The sequence below is a fragment of the Phlebotomus papatasi genome, chromosome 2, assembly GCF_024763615.1.
Source record: "Phlebotomus papatasi isolate M1 chromosome 2, Ppap_2.1, whole genome shotgun sequence".
In the NCBI taxonomy this organism is placed as follows: domain Eukaryota; kingdom Metazoa; phylum Arthropoda; class Insecta; order Diptera; family Psychodidae; genus Phlebotomus; species Phlebotomus papatasi.
In genome coordinates this window covers 20633889-20648505 of record NC_077223.1, presented here as the reverse complement: position 1 = coordinate 20648505, position 14617 = coordinate 20633889, and the positions used below count along the sequence as shown (strand labels likewise).

At 34.5% G+C, this 14617-nt stretch overlaps 1 protein-coding gene across 1 annotated transcript in view; it reads right to left on the bottom strand.

Moving 5' to 3' along the window:
• The window catches only part of LOC129803081 (fat-like cadherin-related tumor suppressor homolog), a 336090-nt gene that overhangs the window by 289177 nt on the left and 32296 nt on the right, over positions 1–14617 (bottom strand). Inside the window, exon 2 of the mRNA XM_055849423.1 lies at positions 4364–4462. The gene's annotated coding sequence lies outside the window, so the exon portion shown is untranslated. The remainder of the gene's footprint in view (positions 1–4363; positions 4463–14617) is intronic.

The following is a 14617-nucleotide window of genomic DNA, read 5'->3' as shown; positions in this document are numbered from 1 at the left end:
TCCCTGTCTGCTTTATAATACTTTTGTATGTGCATTAGGTACTTTTAATAATCTCCCATCTCACCTTTAATATCACTTGTACTAAAATAATGTGAATAAGTTACATTTTGCTGAAAATGTAGTTCAAATGTAGCGTATAAATTATAATTATGAAATCTCTCGCATAAAATCCCTTGAGATTTTAGAAATTAAAAAAAAATCCATTTAGTACTAAACATTTAGAACACGTCTGTACTAAAAATACGTAAAACATAAATTTGAAAAAATACCGATTTCTCGGAGTAATTCAAAATTATGAAAAGATTGTGAAGTCAGAATCATGATCCAACCACGGGATTGTATCTAAATCAAAGTTCGACTTTTATGGTCTGTTCAGATTAAGGATGTTTCTTTGAAAATTGACAACTGTAATAATTTAAAGACTTTAGGAATTTCTCTGTGAATTTTCATTAAATTTGACCGAAATTTTCGACTGCAAACCTGTGAATTAAAAAAATACAGCAGTTAACAGCGCCTATCGTGGGAGAAAAGATTGCCCACATGCGGAGCAAAAAGTTACTAGAATCAGCAAATTTCTAGTAATTTTGTATGAGTTCGTAGTGAAAATAATTTTAGTAATACAATTTTGATTATTTACGTAAAGAGAGCATAGAAATAAGTAATTTTTTTTAACGAAATATGGAAAGTCTTATTTACACGGAATCCCGAGATTATGCAGTTCAGGATTATACACATGATGCGATTATGCACCTCATGGGATTACGCAAACACAATTAGGGGGAAGTGGGGCACCTTTGAAATTGGAATTTTTCTCTTATGTTTAAGTGGAACTGACCCATATCATAATGTAATTAGCTGCTCAGTCTGTTAGTGCACCTAAATTACATCACGATAAGGCTGAATTTTATTTAAAAATTGGAGAAAAATCCCAATTTCAAAGGTGCCCCACTTCCCCCTATGCATGTTTGCCTACCATTGGGAGCTATTTTTTTGAAATTTTAATTATTGAAATACCTTTAATTGTATGCAAATTTTTCTACGCGGTAAATTTTAAATGCATTTCATATGAAGTCTGAAAAATTGACAACAATATAGCATCGAACAGACTGGGCCATTGCTCTTTTAATCGATTTTCAAAGAAGCAATGGAGAAGTGAATATGACACCTTCATTGTTTTCGATTAGAAAACTGACTGAGAACAGCGCCATCCAGTGTAAGTAAACACATCGAACAGACTGGGTTTTTTTACATGGTCATTGCTTTTTTACTCCTTCATTGCTTTTTTACACGTGGAAAAAATATTCAAAAAATTGAGGCATCAAACCAATTTTTGCATCAATTTGATATTTTTCCGTTCTCTGAGACAATATTCTGTAAAAAGAAAATGATATTTTAGTAAAATTAGCCAAATTTAAATACCTTGAACAAAAAGCAAAAAGCAATTGCCCGGTCAATTGCTTTTTCTTGACACTTTCATATTACGTAGTCCGTTAACATTCTCTATTTGAATTCACTGTTCGAAATTTCATCGACCACCATCGAAATCAGCTGATGCCAGGAAAAATCAAAACAAAGGAAATTTTACTCATAAAACTCTTGTGAAAACTTTTGAAATACATTTAAAATGAGTCTAGGCTTAGTGAAATTAAAGTTTAGTATAAAATACATGTGAATAATGTGAATTACATTGTTTTGAACAACTGAAAATATTTCCCGCCTTGGACATTTTACTTACACTAGATGGCGTTGTTCTCAGTGAATTATCTAATCGAAAAAAATGAAGGTGTCATATCACTTATCCATTGCTTCTTTGAAAATCGATTAAAAGAGCAATGGCCCAGTCTGTTCAATGCTAAAATGTCCAAGGCGGGAAATATTTTAAGTTGTTCAAAACACATTATTAACATTATTCACATGTATTTTATATTAAACTTTAATTTCACTAATGCCTAGACTCATTTTAAATACATTTCAAAAGTTTTCACAAGAGTTTTATGAATAAAATTTCCTTTGTTTTGGTTTTTTCTGGCATCAGCTGATTTCGATGGTGGTCGATGAAATTTCGAACAATGAATTTAAACAGAGAATGTTAACGGACTATGTGATATGGAATTGTCAAGGAAAAGCAATTGACCGGGCAATTGCTTTTTGCTTTTTGTTCAAGGTATTTAAATTTGGCTAATTTTACTAAAATATCATTTTCTTTTTACAGAATATTGTCTCAGAGAACGGAAAAAGATCAAATTGATGCAAAAATTGGTTTAATGACTCAATTTTTTGGATATTTTTTCCATGTGTAAAAAAGCAATGAAAGAGTAAAAAAGCAATGACCATGTAAAAAATCCCAGTCTGTTCGATGTGTATTTTGTATACATCACGGCGTTCCTTTAACATATTCAAGAGAAATCTCCTGAACTTATGCAAATTTTCTGCGTGGATAAAGAAATTCCGTGCGGTTTTCTTTAATTCCGAAAAATGTGCATAATCCCGGGACCCCGTGTACTAAAAAGAGTTTCATTTTAACTTAATAAAAAGATGTTTCCGTGTCTCCCATTTTTTCTGCTCAAATTCAACAGAGAGAGCAGTATATCCTTCGATTTTGAGTTACATATTTCGACTCCTGATCCCCTAAAGGCCTCTACATACTTGGAGAAATTTCTTTAAAAAATACCTTTTTAAAGAATTCTGCCCCTATCCTTGTAAGCAGAAACGTTAGTTCTTTTTTTAAAGGCAATATTTGACGAAAATTGCTTCTAAAGTGTAGACACCATAACGAAGGAATCATATTTTGATAGAATTTTGAAAATATTAAGTTTCGAGTTTTTTTGACGTCTGTCCGGCCGCTACTATGCCTAGACCTCAAACGGTGTGAGATCGAGACTTGGAACCTTCGGAGGACCCCTATAAGTCGACCCAAGAATCGTTACCATGCCTGTCATTCCCCCCCCCCCCCTTTCGCCAACACGTCGTACGATTTTTTTTATTTTTAGATATTATCTAGGCGAACATTCGTCCATATACGAAAATACCGTTGAATCATTCCTCGATTTTACGCGGTCAAAGGTTAGAAAGACTCTAGCCAGCGTATTTCTCAATAGAATTTTATCATTTTTTTGGCCCTTTGGAAAGATCTTGAAATTTTCGACAAGCCTTAACCGGTTCCAATCAGTTCTGAACCGGTAATGAACCGGTTATGAACCGGTTATGAACCGATAACTAATTTTAATCCTAAAATCAATTTTATTACTCATAATCAATTTTGGGCAATTTTTTGAGTAATTCATAAGGCGGTTCAAATCAGTTGAGAACCGGTAAAAGGTAAAATATGCGAAAATACTTTTGAGGTATAGCATCTAAGGACCTCGACAGACCTGAGGATTAGCCGAGAGACGGCTTTGCGTAATTTTATTCGAAATAATGATTAAACTACATTTCCATGAATGTCCACTAAGCCGTCTCTCGGCTTAAGTCGTAACTGTGTCTAGAGCATAAGGGCCTTGACAGACTTGAGGATTAGCTAAGAGACGGCTTAGCATAATTATAATAGAAATAATGGTCTAACTACATTTCGTCATTTTCCATTTAAGTCATCTCTCGGCTTAAGTCGTAAGTGTGTAGGGCATAAGTCACGAGTTCGGGCATTTTGCAAAACATGCGACGCATTGCCATCTCCCTTTTTACTACAAAAAAGTAATATTGAAAATATTTAAATTCTTTTTGACAGTTTTACAATTTTTTGACACTTTTTCACTGAAATAGTTCTAAATTTTACTCACAGCAAAATTAATTATATCTCTTTTTCCCAGGAATTTCTGAATATTTGTTAGCTTTAATAAAATGCCAGTTTAAAACATTAATTTAGCAATGTTTCATAAACACAAAAAAGGAATATAAATAATTTCACATCAGTTAATTTTTAATACACTTGGAAAAAGTATAAATAAAAAATACATACAGTCAAAAAGGACCAATTTGCCAAATAGCTATTTACGCAGAAACTTAATATTGAGCAGAAAAAAAAATCATTACAGAAAAATCAAATGACATTTGCAAATTTACCGCAACAACGTATACTTGGATGTTTTTTTAATTGAAATATTGTGAAATAAATATAGTATTTGGAGATAAAAGTGAAAAATATTGCACTTTGATTAATGAATACAATAAAATGGTTTATGTCACATTCAACCAAGTGTGGCTATTCAATGATACTGCATTTTGTACGTCCCATTTGCATAATTTCTTGAAATGGGTTTGATATTGAATTGTATAAAATACATTTTTAATGCAAATTGCCACCATGAGAGGAAAAAAATTATCATCATTATATGAAACCCACGTGATTATTTTGCCTTTGACTTACCCAGTGAAATGTCGAGGAAAGTTTTGTAAGTTTCTCCCACAATTTTTCCACTTACGCAGCCTTTTATTTCCTCTCTCTCTCTCTCGGACAGAATGTATTCTGCAAGACAGAAAATAACAAAAAGAACACTGTAGCAATAAAGCAAAACCTTTAAGAAACAATTTATTTTATTCTGTTTTAGAAAAAAAAGAACAATGACAAAAAAGAAAAATCTCATTGAAAACTGACAACATCACAATTTTTTTTTACAGAAAAACCAGAGATTAAAGAAAATATACTACCAGACAATATATTTATGATAATATAAGAAAAATATCATTTGTCGTTTCCATATTTTCTTGCATAATCTGATGAAATTGACTTTTTTTCCTACCAATATTTCTTTTGACAATATAATTGTAAGTTAATCCTCCTGCTTCAGAATCAAAAAGAAGAAAAGAAATTTCATTTGAATAATTCACCAATAGAAATTCAAAGGGGAGAGATGTTTCAATAAATTAAGGAAATTGGAAGTTTCTTATCGATGATTTCATATCAAACGGGGTTGATAATGGTTGAGAAAATCTCTAAGAAATATCACCAATTGTCTAAACGTCTTCATCCTCTCAATTTTCTTCTATATTCCAAATATAACCATTATCCCAAAAACAGAGACCAGCTTTATGCCAGATTAATCATACTCAATAGATTTGAATTTTATATCCATCCCTACAGAATCCTCGACAACTTTGATCCATCTCTTCCCGAGTATTGAGATTGTTTTCCATGACAAAGGTATTAAGTGAAAATTAAGCGTAAATCCTTTCTAAGAATTAATTTATTACATTCTCCTAAAATTGTATAATCCATCTTTTGAACATAAAGAGAATATTAGGTGAGATTCTTAACAATCTCACCTACTATAATCCTAACAAAATTTCATGTCCTCCGATCGCGCTCAAACTTGGCCAAAATGTGTTTCGCCACTTCCTGATCACGAATATATGGGGGGCTAAGTTACGTTCCCGGCCGGCCGGCCGGCCGTCCGGCCGGCCGTCCGGCCGCTCTTTGGAGCTTAATAGCTCCTAAACTAAAAAAGATATCGACTTGCGGTTTTCGGCAAAGGTTAAATATCGTATGAAAATTGCAACATGGTGCATTGACCCCCCACCCCCCACCCCTCCTTCCGCCATTTTGAAGACCACCCTTTTTTTGTTTTCTCAATAGCTCCGGCCCTATGGCATCGAGCGGGCTCAAATTTTAGTATGTTATAGCTGGGCCTTAGAGCTTTCCATCAATACCAAACTTAAGGTCCCCCGACCCCCCTGACCCGAGCTATAAGGGTCCAAAAAAATTTTCTTAAAATGGCCATAACTCCGGTTCTAATTGTCAGAATTTAAAAAATGAGGGCTTTTTGGAAAGCTCTCGTGAAATGCCACTTTTCCTTCTAACATCGCAAGTTCATAAAACCACCGCTAGGGGCGCTTTTTTTAAAAAGAAAATTTTTAAATCTTAAAAGTTAAATAACTCAAAAATTCCTTATGCAATCGGGCTGAAATTTTAGTATGTTGTAGCCGTTGATTATACCTATCAAACAAAAAAAACCTTAAGTCGATCCATAACCCCTGACCCGAGCTATAAGGGGTCAAAGTTCGAACATTGACCGGCCTCTATCTCCGGTTCTAATTAACATAGCCAACCTAAATTTTACCTTTTTGGTTTCGTCTCGATGAGCACTTTCAGATGGAAGTTCAAAAAGTCACCATAGGTGGCGCTGTGATAGCGTCAAAATTCATCGAAATTCAAAGTCACTTTTCTCAAAAACGGCATTGTGCAAGTTAATGAAATTTTAGTATGTTGTAATCCAGTCTAGGACGTTTCCAAAATGGTGCGTATGTGCGCTGTGGTTTCAATAGAACCGGAGATATGAGGGGTCAAAGTTCACAAAATTTAAAAAATCATATCTCCGGTTCTATGTGACCGATTTTGATGAATGAGGGCTTAAACGAAAGATCTCACCAAATACTACAACTTTCTAGAACATTTGAACTTCGTGGGACCAACACCAGGGGCGCCACAGTCGAAAAACCAATTTCAATATCACATAACCTCAATTATCTCGACTGTCGCTGAACCGATTTTGATGATTACTTCGACATAATTGTAGAGCACATTTGTCTCTACATTTCGTCCATACATCATTTTCCACTCAGACTAAGCTATCACTCAGATTTTGCCGTTTAAGTGTGAAAAAATTGATTTTTCCCATAATAACGCTTTGAAATCACTCAGATGCCAATTTGACTGCCTCTACTCCACCAAGACACTTAAAATAGGGTTTTGAATGGAAAGTCCTACAAAAGACAACAATTCTTTGATATAGTTGAAGTTCAACAAATGAACACTTGGGAAACTCTGGATGAAAAAACGAGTTAAGAAACAAAAAACCTCGCTTATCTTGGCTTCTGAGTAATCGATGAGATCATGTTCTATGGAAAAATTATAGAGAACATTCTGGTCTACATTTCACCCATATAACACTTTTCTGTCAGTTCATCCAAATCCTTGATATTTTGGTTTAAATACAAAATTTGTATAATTTCACGAATTTTATTCAAGATAACTGAATGGCGTCTCCCAACTTCAGCTCTAAATCGAATTTGCATGCACTCCGAGTTAGCTCACGTTAAGAATCTCACCTACATAAGCCGGTTAGGATTATCTGTCCCTTTTTTTGTAAAATGAGTTAATAACAACACGGTGGAATTTTTAAAACTCCTTTTAGGGCATATTATGCCGTGAAATAAAGAGGTAGAAGACTCTGTTCATACAAATGAACTTAGGAATTAAAAAAATTTAGGAAAAAGCTTTTTGTATTCCGCCATTATTCGTATAATATCTTATATATACTGCATTTGAGCTTTTTCATGCTCAATGGCAATTCAAAACACTGTTCCATGACTTCATTTCGATGCATTGCTCAGTCTACGGGCCTTCACAGACTTGAGGATTAGCCGAGAGACGGCTTAGCGTAATTATATTCGAAATAATGGTTAAACCACATTTCTATCATTTTCCACTAAGCTCTCTCTCGACTTAAGTCCTAAGTGTGTCAAGGACCTAATACTAAAACGGATCTACAGTCTAGTAAGAAAACCAGTTAGCGGTGAGTACCGTATGCGAACTAAGAATCCTTTATGAAGAACCGAGCTGCATGACCACATTCATAGCACGCTAATAAGAAATCCGCGGTTGGATCAGCAATTAACGTAACTTCCTCATAACCTTATCAGCAGTTCTTGTATAGTATGTGTAATTCCATATTTTTAAAAGAAATGCTTATGAGGTGATGAGGAAGTTACGACAATTTCTAATCTAACTGACGAAATCGCTAATCAGAATCACCAGTGGGGGGAAGTGGGGCACCTTTGAAAGCGGGGCACCTTTGAAATTGGGACTTTTCATCTATATTTAAATAAAATTGAGCCTTATCGTGATATAATTTAGCAGCACAAACAGATTGAAAATCTAAAATATATCTCGATTAGTCTCAATTTTATTTAAAAATAGGTGAAAAATCCTAATTTCAAACGTGCCCCACTTTCAAAGGTACCCCACTTCCCCCTACTGTAGATTTGTTGGAGTACGAGAGGCCTAGTACCTTCAAAGGAACGTTGTAACTACCTAAAAAAGTAAGTACTGGTTAGAATTAAGTAAATATGCGACTCGATGAGAATATGTCCTTGTGAATGATTCCCTTTCAATCCCACCAAACATGCAACAATTCCTATTCGCCAGTCCTGGCTTTCCCATCGTTTGTGCCGCATAGCCGATCTTTGACCATTATTGTTTGCCTACAAAAGTGTCATAGATCAGGCATTTACACCGCCAGACTTCATTTGTTTCAAAACACCTCTTTTTCGTTAAGTTTTAACAATATTAATTGGTTAAGATTAGATTAATTTTATTTGTCAGTTCGTGCCCCTTTTGAAGATCAAAAAGTTGGGAAGATGCAAATATAAAGTATACAAATACAATATATTAGATTTTAAAGCTCCTATAAAAAATTCTAATGGTTCCGTATTGGCCTTCTTGCACTTGATGTTAGAAGTTACTGACCGTCCTATTCGTTATGTAAATTTAAGCGATTGAATAATAGTGTAACTACTGTTAATCTTAAGATATGATTTTTTTTGCGATATCGTTTTAATCGTAATTCGTTATATCCGATCGATCGGATATAACCGATATCGTTTATATCCGATTTTAGTACGGGTTGCTAGATGCAACTTCATTTGTGTACCTATCGCTTTAGTTATACTCCCTAGTACTGCTAGAACTCTATAGACTATAGAGGGAGCAGTATATATTCCCTCGATTTTAAATTATATATATATATTTCGATTTCTTAACCCCAAAGGGATGTATTTTGATAGAATTTTGGTGATACTAAATTTCAAGTTTTTTTTACGTCACGCTGTTTATCTGTCTGTCCGTCTGATCCATCTGGTTGTCGCCAGCTCTAGAGTCTACCCCAGGCGAAGTGTCCTTTTAATATGGACCTATTTGAAGCTAACTCTCAAATTGATCCTAAACTTAGCTCACACTTCTCAGAACAGGAATGCATTTAGATTAGACAAAAATATTGCATATTTATCCCTCTTTACAAGGACCAGAGTCTTGTACATAAGGAACACGTCATTTTTGACATATATCGTGTAACGGCCACGAATGCAGAAAAATTTCTATACGCATCTGCATGTGAAAGAAAGAAATTGGCTTCAACTTTGAAGGCCATTCGCAAAGGACTAGTCTAGAGGTCAAACGGTTAGAGATATACACTGAGAAAAAAACGGGGGTGCGATTAACTTCTTTCCTCATAACTTTAACACTTTTTAGGTGTATAAATATATCAATATTTTTTAATGTCAATTTTACACCTTTTCAAGGGTAAAATTAACATGAAAAAGGGTAACTTTAACCCCTAATACTCCTAAAAAGCTTAATATTTACACCGATTTCGGATCAATACTGCAGGATAAAATAAACATTTCTGGAATGTTATTTTAACTTTTTCGGATTTCTCTCACTCAGTGTAGAGTGTAGATACTTGGAACATTCTGCGAAGTCTCCCATAAGTCGATCCTGGGACTATTAACATGCCCGTAATTTTCCTCCAACTTTTTTATTGCTCCAAAACGCGTCGCGCGACTTTTTTTTCATTTTTCGATATCTTCTGGAGGTTCCCTATGCGAATATTTCGTCCATATACGAAAATATCGTTAAATCATTCCTAATACGATTTCTCTAGGTCAAAGATTTAAAAGGCCCTAGAGAGCGTATTTCTCAAACTAATGGGGTCATGTTTGGGATAGTTAAAAAGCTCTTGGAATTTCTGACAAGTTTGAGGTGGTTCTAATCGTTTATGAAACGATAATGAACCAGTTCTGAATCGATAAGTAATTTTTTTTTTCCTAAATTCTAATAGCACTTCAGCAAGTTTGGGCGGTCTTATGAGTGATTTATGAATCTGTTCAACTTGGTTGTCAACCAGTAAACGGTAATTCATATTGAAAGTGACTTTTGAGGTATAGGATTACAGGTATAGTTACAAGTTCGAACATTTCGCAAAGCATGGGACGCTTTCCCACCTTTTTATAACGATAAAATGGTAACACACTATGGAGCCTCCTAATAATTAAGCCCTTTATTATTAACCTCAAATACTTAAAAAAAAATCATTAGGAAAAAGGAGTGATTAAAGCTACAACTAGAAACGCTAAAATTAAGGCATAGAATTTCAATGGTGAATATTCCTAAATCTCCATTATCTAAAATAATATTAGCAAGAGAAATAATATAGTCTTTTTTAGGATTAAAATTTTTGCTAATGATACTTTGAATTTATTAATCGCTTTTGGGAAAGCCCCATGGAATAGTTAAATTCACTTTTCGAAATATCTTGATCGTATAACTAATCTCTTAAAGTTCCAACAACAAATTTAGCTTACTTTTTTAGTGTCGCTATGAGATAAACGTTTATATAAAACTTTATACAATAATCCATTTTAATTGGTATAAAAGCACTCATATTAAAATTCACTAAAATCCATACCAAAAATTCGCCACACACTTGTGGCGGCTTAAGATAATTTTTGTTAAAGTTTTGTCATAGATGAGAGAAAATTTCACCATTGAGTATTTTCACATTAAAATCCTATGATAAATATCCTAATCCTACCACTATATTCTGTTGAAATTTTCGTTAATCTCGCAATTTTCTATATTATTTAGCATCTCGTTGTTCCTTTCAAAATACACCTTCCATTGTGATTCTATTCATAGTCTTTTGAGCGAATTTTCATCTTTCATTCTTTTCATCCAAAAGAACAACCATACATTTTTCTTTCAACCGAAGAAAATTGCCGTACAATTTTCCCTCTGAGCGTTAGGATTAAATTCTCATCTCTCGACAATTGACTTTCTCGGTGAGCAGTTGGGTTTAGTGGAAGAAAGTACAAGAAAACTAAAAGAAAATGAAGTGAGGCGAAATATTGCAAAATATTGCATTTTTGTAAAAAAAAAAAAAACTCATCGTCAATTTATCCACTTTTCGGAAGAAAAATTGCATCAAATTGACAGAGAAATAGGCAACAAGGGGAATAAAATCACGTAAAGTATGTTATTTAAGTGTGGTGACATAGATGGAAAAATTGTTAAACCATCATTTATCGCAATAAGAGGGAGAATATTTCCTGTTGAAGAAAATGTCACAAGTTGATTCTGCAGAAAACTCGGTGCTAGCAGTGGAAGCACATTGCGTTAAGGCATTGAGGATAAAAAAAAGTGTGCACATTGAAATGCAATAAAATTGAAAGAGAGTCATGCAAATTGAATTTTATACCGAGTATTAAGTATACAAAGTCGCCCACTCACTTGTAAACACTTTCTTAACCATTCATACCTCTCTTTTCCTCCCTCACTCACTTCATTTATCCTTATTATACAATTTTCCAATTTAATTGCTGCACAAACTCAAAGAAATAGTTTTTTATGCAGAATTTTTGAACTACCAAATTCGAATAACCTATCCCAAAAAAATTTACACAATGTGAGAAATGTTCGTCAAAATGAAGCATTTTAACGTGATTGACGTACATATCGTCAATTACATCGACCATTGTCGTATCTTCATTTCTTTTATGCTAGTAATAGCGTTGAATCGTTTGAATTTCCTTAACACTTGATATGATTTTGATAGTTTCAACTATTGTTTACTTTTTGTTTGTCAGTTATCATTTTTAGTGCATTTCGTTAGTTTTATTTTGATACCACTCTCGTTAAAAAATATTGATTTTTGGTTGATATATCTCAAGAAGATGGAGAGAATCCGACAACAGATAGTTGACATTTATCTACAAAATCCAAATGCGACTTATGCGGAAATAGAAAAACTCACCGTAAAGTCGCGCTCAACAGTCCGAAAGGTAGGGGAATGTTGGCCTGGTTCGAACAGAGTGAACCTTCAAACAACGCAATTTTTCTCTTTGTTTGCAAAGAGCTAGTTCGTCATTTCTTAGCCATAAGATTGATCATTATTAGGCTTATGAAACGAGATAAGTAAGTCAGCTCTTTGCAAACAAAGAGAAATTTCGCACCGTTTGCAGGTTCACTCTGTGCGAAACATGCCAACATTTCCCTAGTATTTCGATTCAAGGATACAAAGACGATTGTCTGAAAGCAAGCTGGTGGTAGGAAGCCTGGAATTCAAGACCGCGACATGGAGAAAAGAGTGCTGGGGTACTTTAAGAGAGAAACTCTTCTCTATCCCTCCGAGATGTGGCCAAAAAGACGGGTATTTCACACTACCTAGTTCATAAAATTAAGAAGAAGAATGATTTAGTGACTTATAAAGCCCAACCAGCACGTTATCGTACAAATAAGCAACGACAGTCCGCCAAAACAAGGTCCAGAAAGCTGAATGATCATCTTCTTAAAGCTTTTGGAAGATGTGTTTTAATGGACGACAAAACCATCGTGAAAGCCGACTTCCACAAATTGCCTGGACAACAATACTATACGGCAGAGACTCGCACAGGTGTGAATAGCAAGTATCGATACAAGAACTACACCAAGTTCCCGAAAAAATACTTGGTCGAAGCCATGATGTTCCACCATTGTTTTGGCCAGACCTAGCATCAAGCCACTACGGTAAGGATACGATAGCGTGGTTCAACGACAATAGAGTCATTTATGTGCAGAAAGAGTTTAATCCGCCCAACACATCGGAACCGCGTCCTATTGAAAACAATTGGGGAATTTTGAAGGAGGATCTCAGGAAAAGTCTAAACCAGCCAAAAGTTTGCCTGATTTCAAGCAAAAATTGAAAAACGTCGTCAGAGCCCGTGGAGAAAAGCTTGCCAAGAAACTGATGAGGGGAATTAAGAAGAAGATGCGGAAGTTTGCTAACCAACCATTGGAATAAAGCAAAGAAATGGTTTAAAAGAATCATAATAAAATGATCTTTCCAAATCAGCATTAGGTTTTTTTCTTATCTACTGCGACTAAGATTTGAAAGCCATTTTCCCATGGGGAAATTCATTCGATTCCACGCTTTATTTGATGCAATAGGTTACGTATGTATCGTCGTTTGCGCCAAATGCTGATACAAAAAAATTCAGATAAGATAACAGTCGATGTAATCGACGATATCTCGTCGGATGGATCAGCAACTGTGCAAACTGCATTTACTTTATGTCTGCATTCTGGATTCGTCATAAAAGGCATTCAGCAGATTTATTCAGAAATATAGGCAAAATTTAATCATTACGAATCTTGTGATCGCACAAAGCATGGGCACTGGGCACTTTACCCTATACATTGCAATAACCTTAAATTATTCGTTATGACAATTTATGAAGATCAAAAGTTAAATAGCTCTGTAGGGTCGGAGGAACGTCTGTTCGACAGGGAACCCCTATTGACACTTTTGTCAAAATGTTGAAAATTCATTAATGTATCTAGTAAAATATAAGTAATATAACGTTTTTTCTGTAATATACCTTTTACTGTAAACAGAGATGTTCAAATTTCAAATTTCGTATCCCAAATGGTACAGAGTAGGGTGTCAATAGGTGCTGACACGAGTTCTTAAAGTGTCAATAGACGTTCCTTTCACCCTATATACAATATTTTACAGCCTATTCCAAGTAATTCTATGTAAATTTTAAATGCCTAAAATTTTTGATCTATGAAACCTATAAATTGATTTATAAACCGATAGTGCGGTTCTTATGAGTTCAAGCACTCTGAGAACTCTCTTTTGCCATTTGACCTGCAATCTTGTCTTCTAATGAATTTTCCCCGTACTTTGATCACCGTCAAAATGCACTTTGCTCCACCCACTTTGCAAATTCAACTCGAGCACCCAGCATTTCTCAATATATGAGTTGAATTATTAGATGAAATAAGTTGAGAGAGGAAGTTTTTTTTTTAGTCTGACTGCATTACCATATTCTCATTTACAATGTACCGCCAGGTAAATAGTAAGTCCAACGAAAAAGATGAGTATACGGAGGTTTCAACTTCTCACTGTAAAACTTCTTCCTCGAACATAATCCCATGAAATGCTCAATATTTGTCTTCATATAAGGCGAAGAGTAAGAGAGACGAATGGAGAAAAACTTGTCCAACTTCAATGATAAAATCCATACTAAGATACCAAAATGTATACACAAATACATACGTAAAACAGGTCGATCTAAATGAAATTCAGAGGTAAAACCTGATACCCATATGACTACAGACACCATAATACACAAGTATGGGGAATATGTAGCAAGAAATTCATGCAAAGTGCACCTTGTATGTTGCTACCAACTTCACACTCAGCAAATGCATTTAGCAAAATGAATTAGTGACCAAGCACATCTAATTTCTTCCTCTGAATCACTCGCATTCTGACACTTAGTTGAGGCACTCAAACTCACTTTAAGTTGCATTAACTTTTCTACCAAATGTTCTTTTTTGCGAACTCCAAACTATTAGTGTTTGAAAAAGTTAGAATAGTCTACCAACAAATTCAATAACATAACTTACGAACTCTGGTGTGGAGCTTTAAAGCTTTAAATCATGCACGAAGAGAACTCTGTAGCTCTAATAATCGGAAAAATTTAATGAAATTGGAAGCCACATTGATGTACATATAATACATAAATAAAATATCTCATAATACATGATAAATTCTACTTTTCAACTAGTATATCCAAGAAAAAT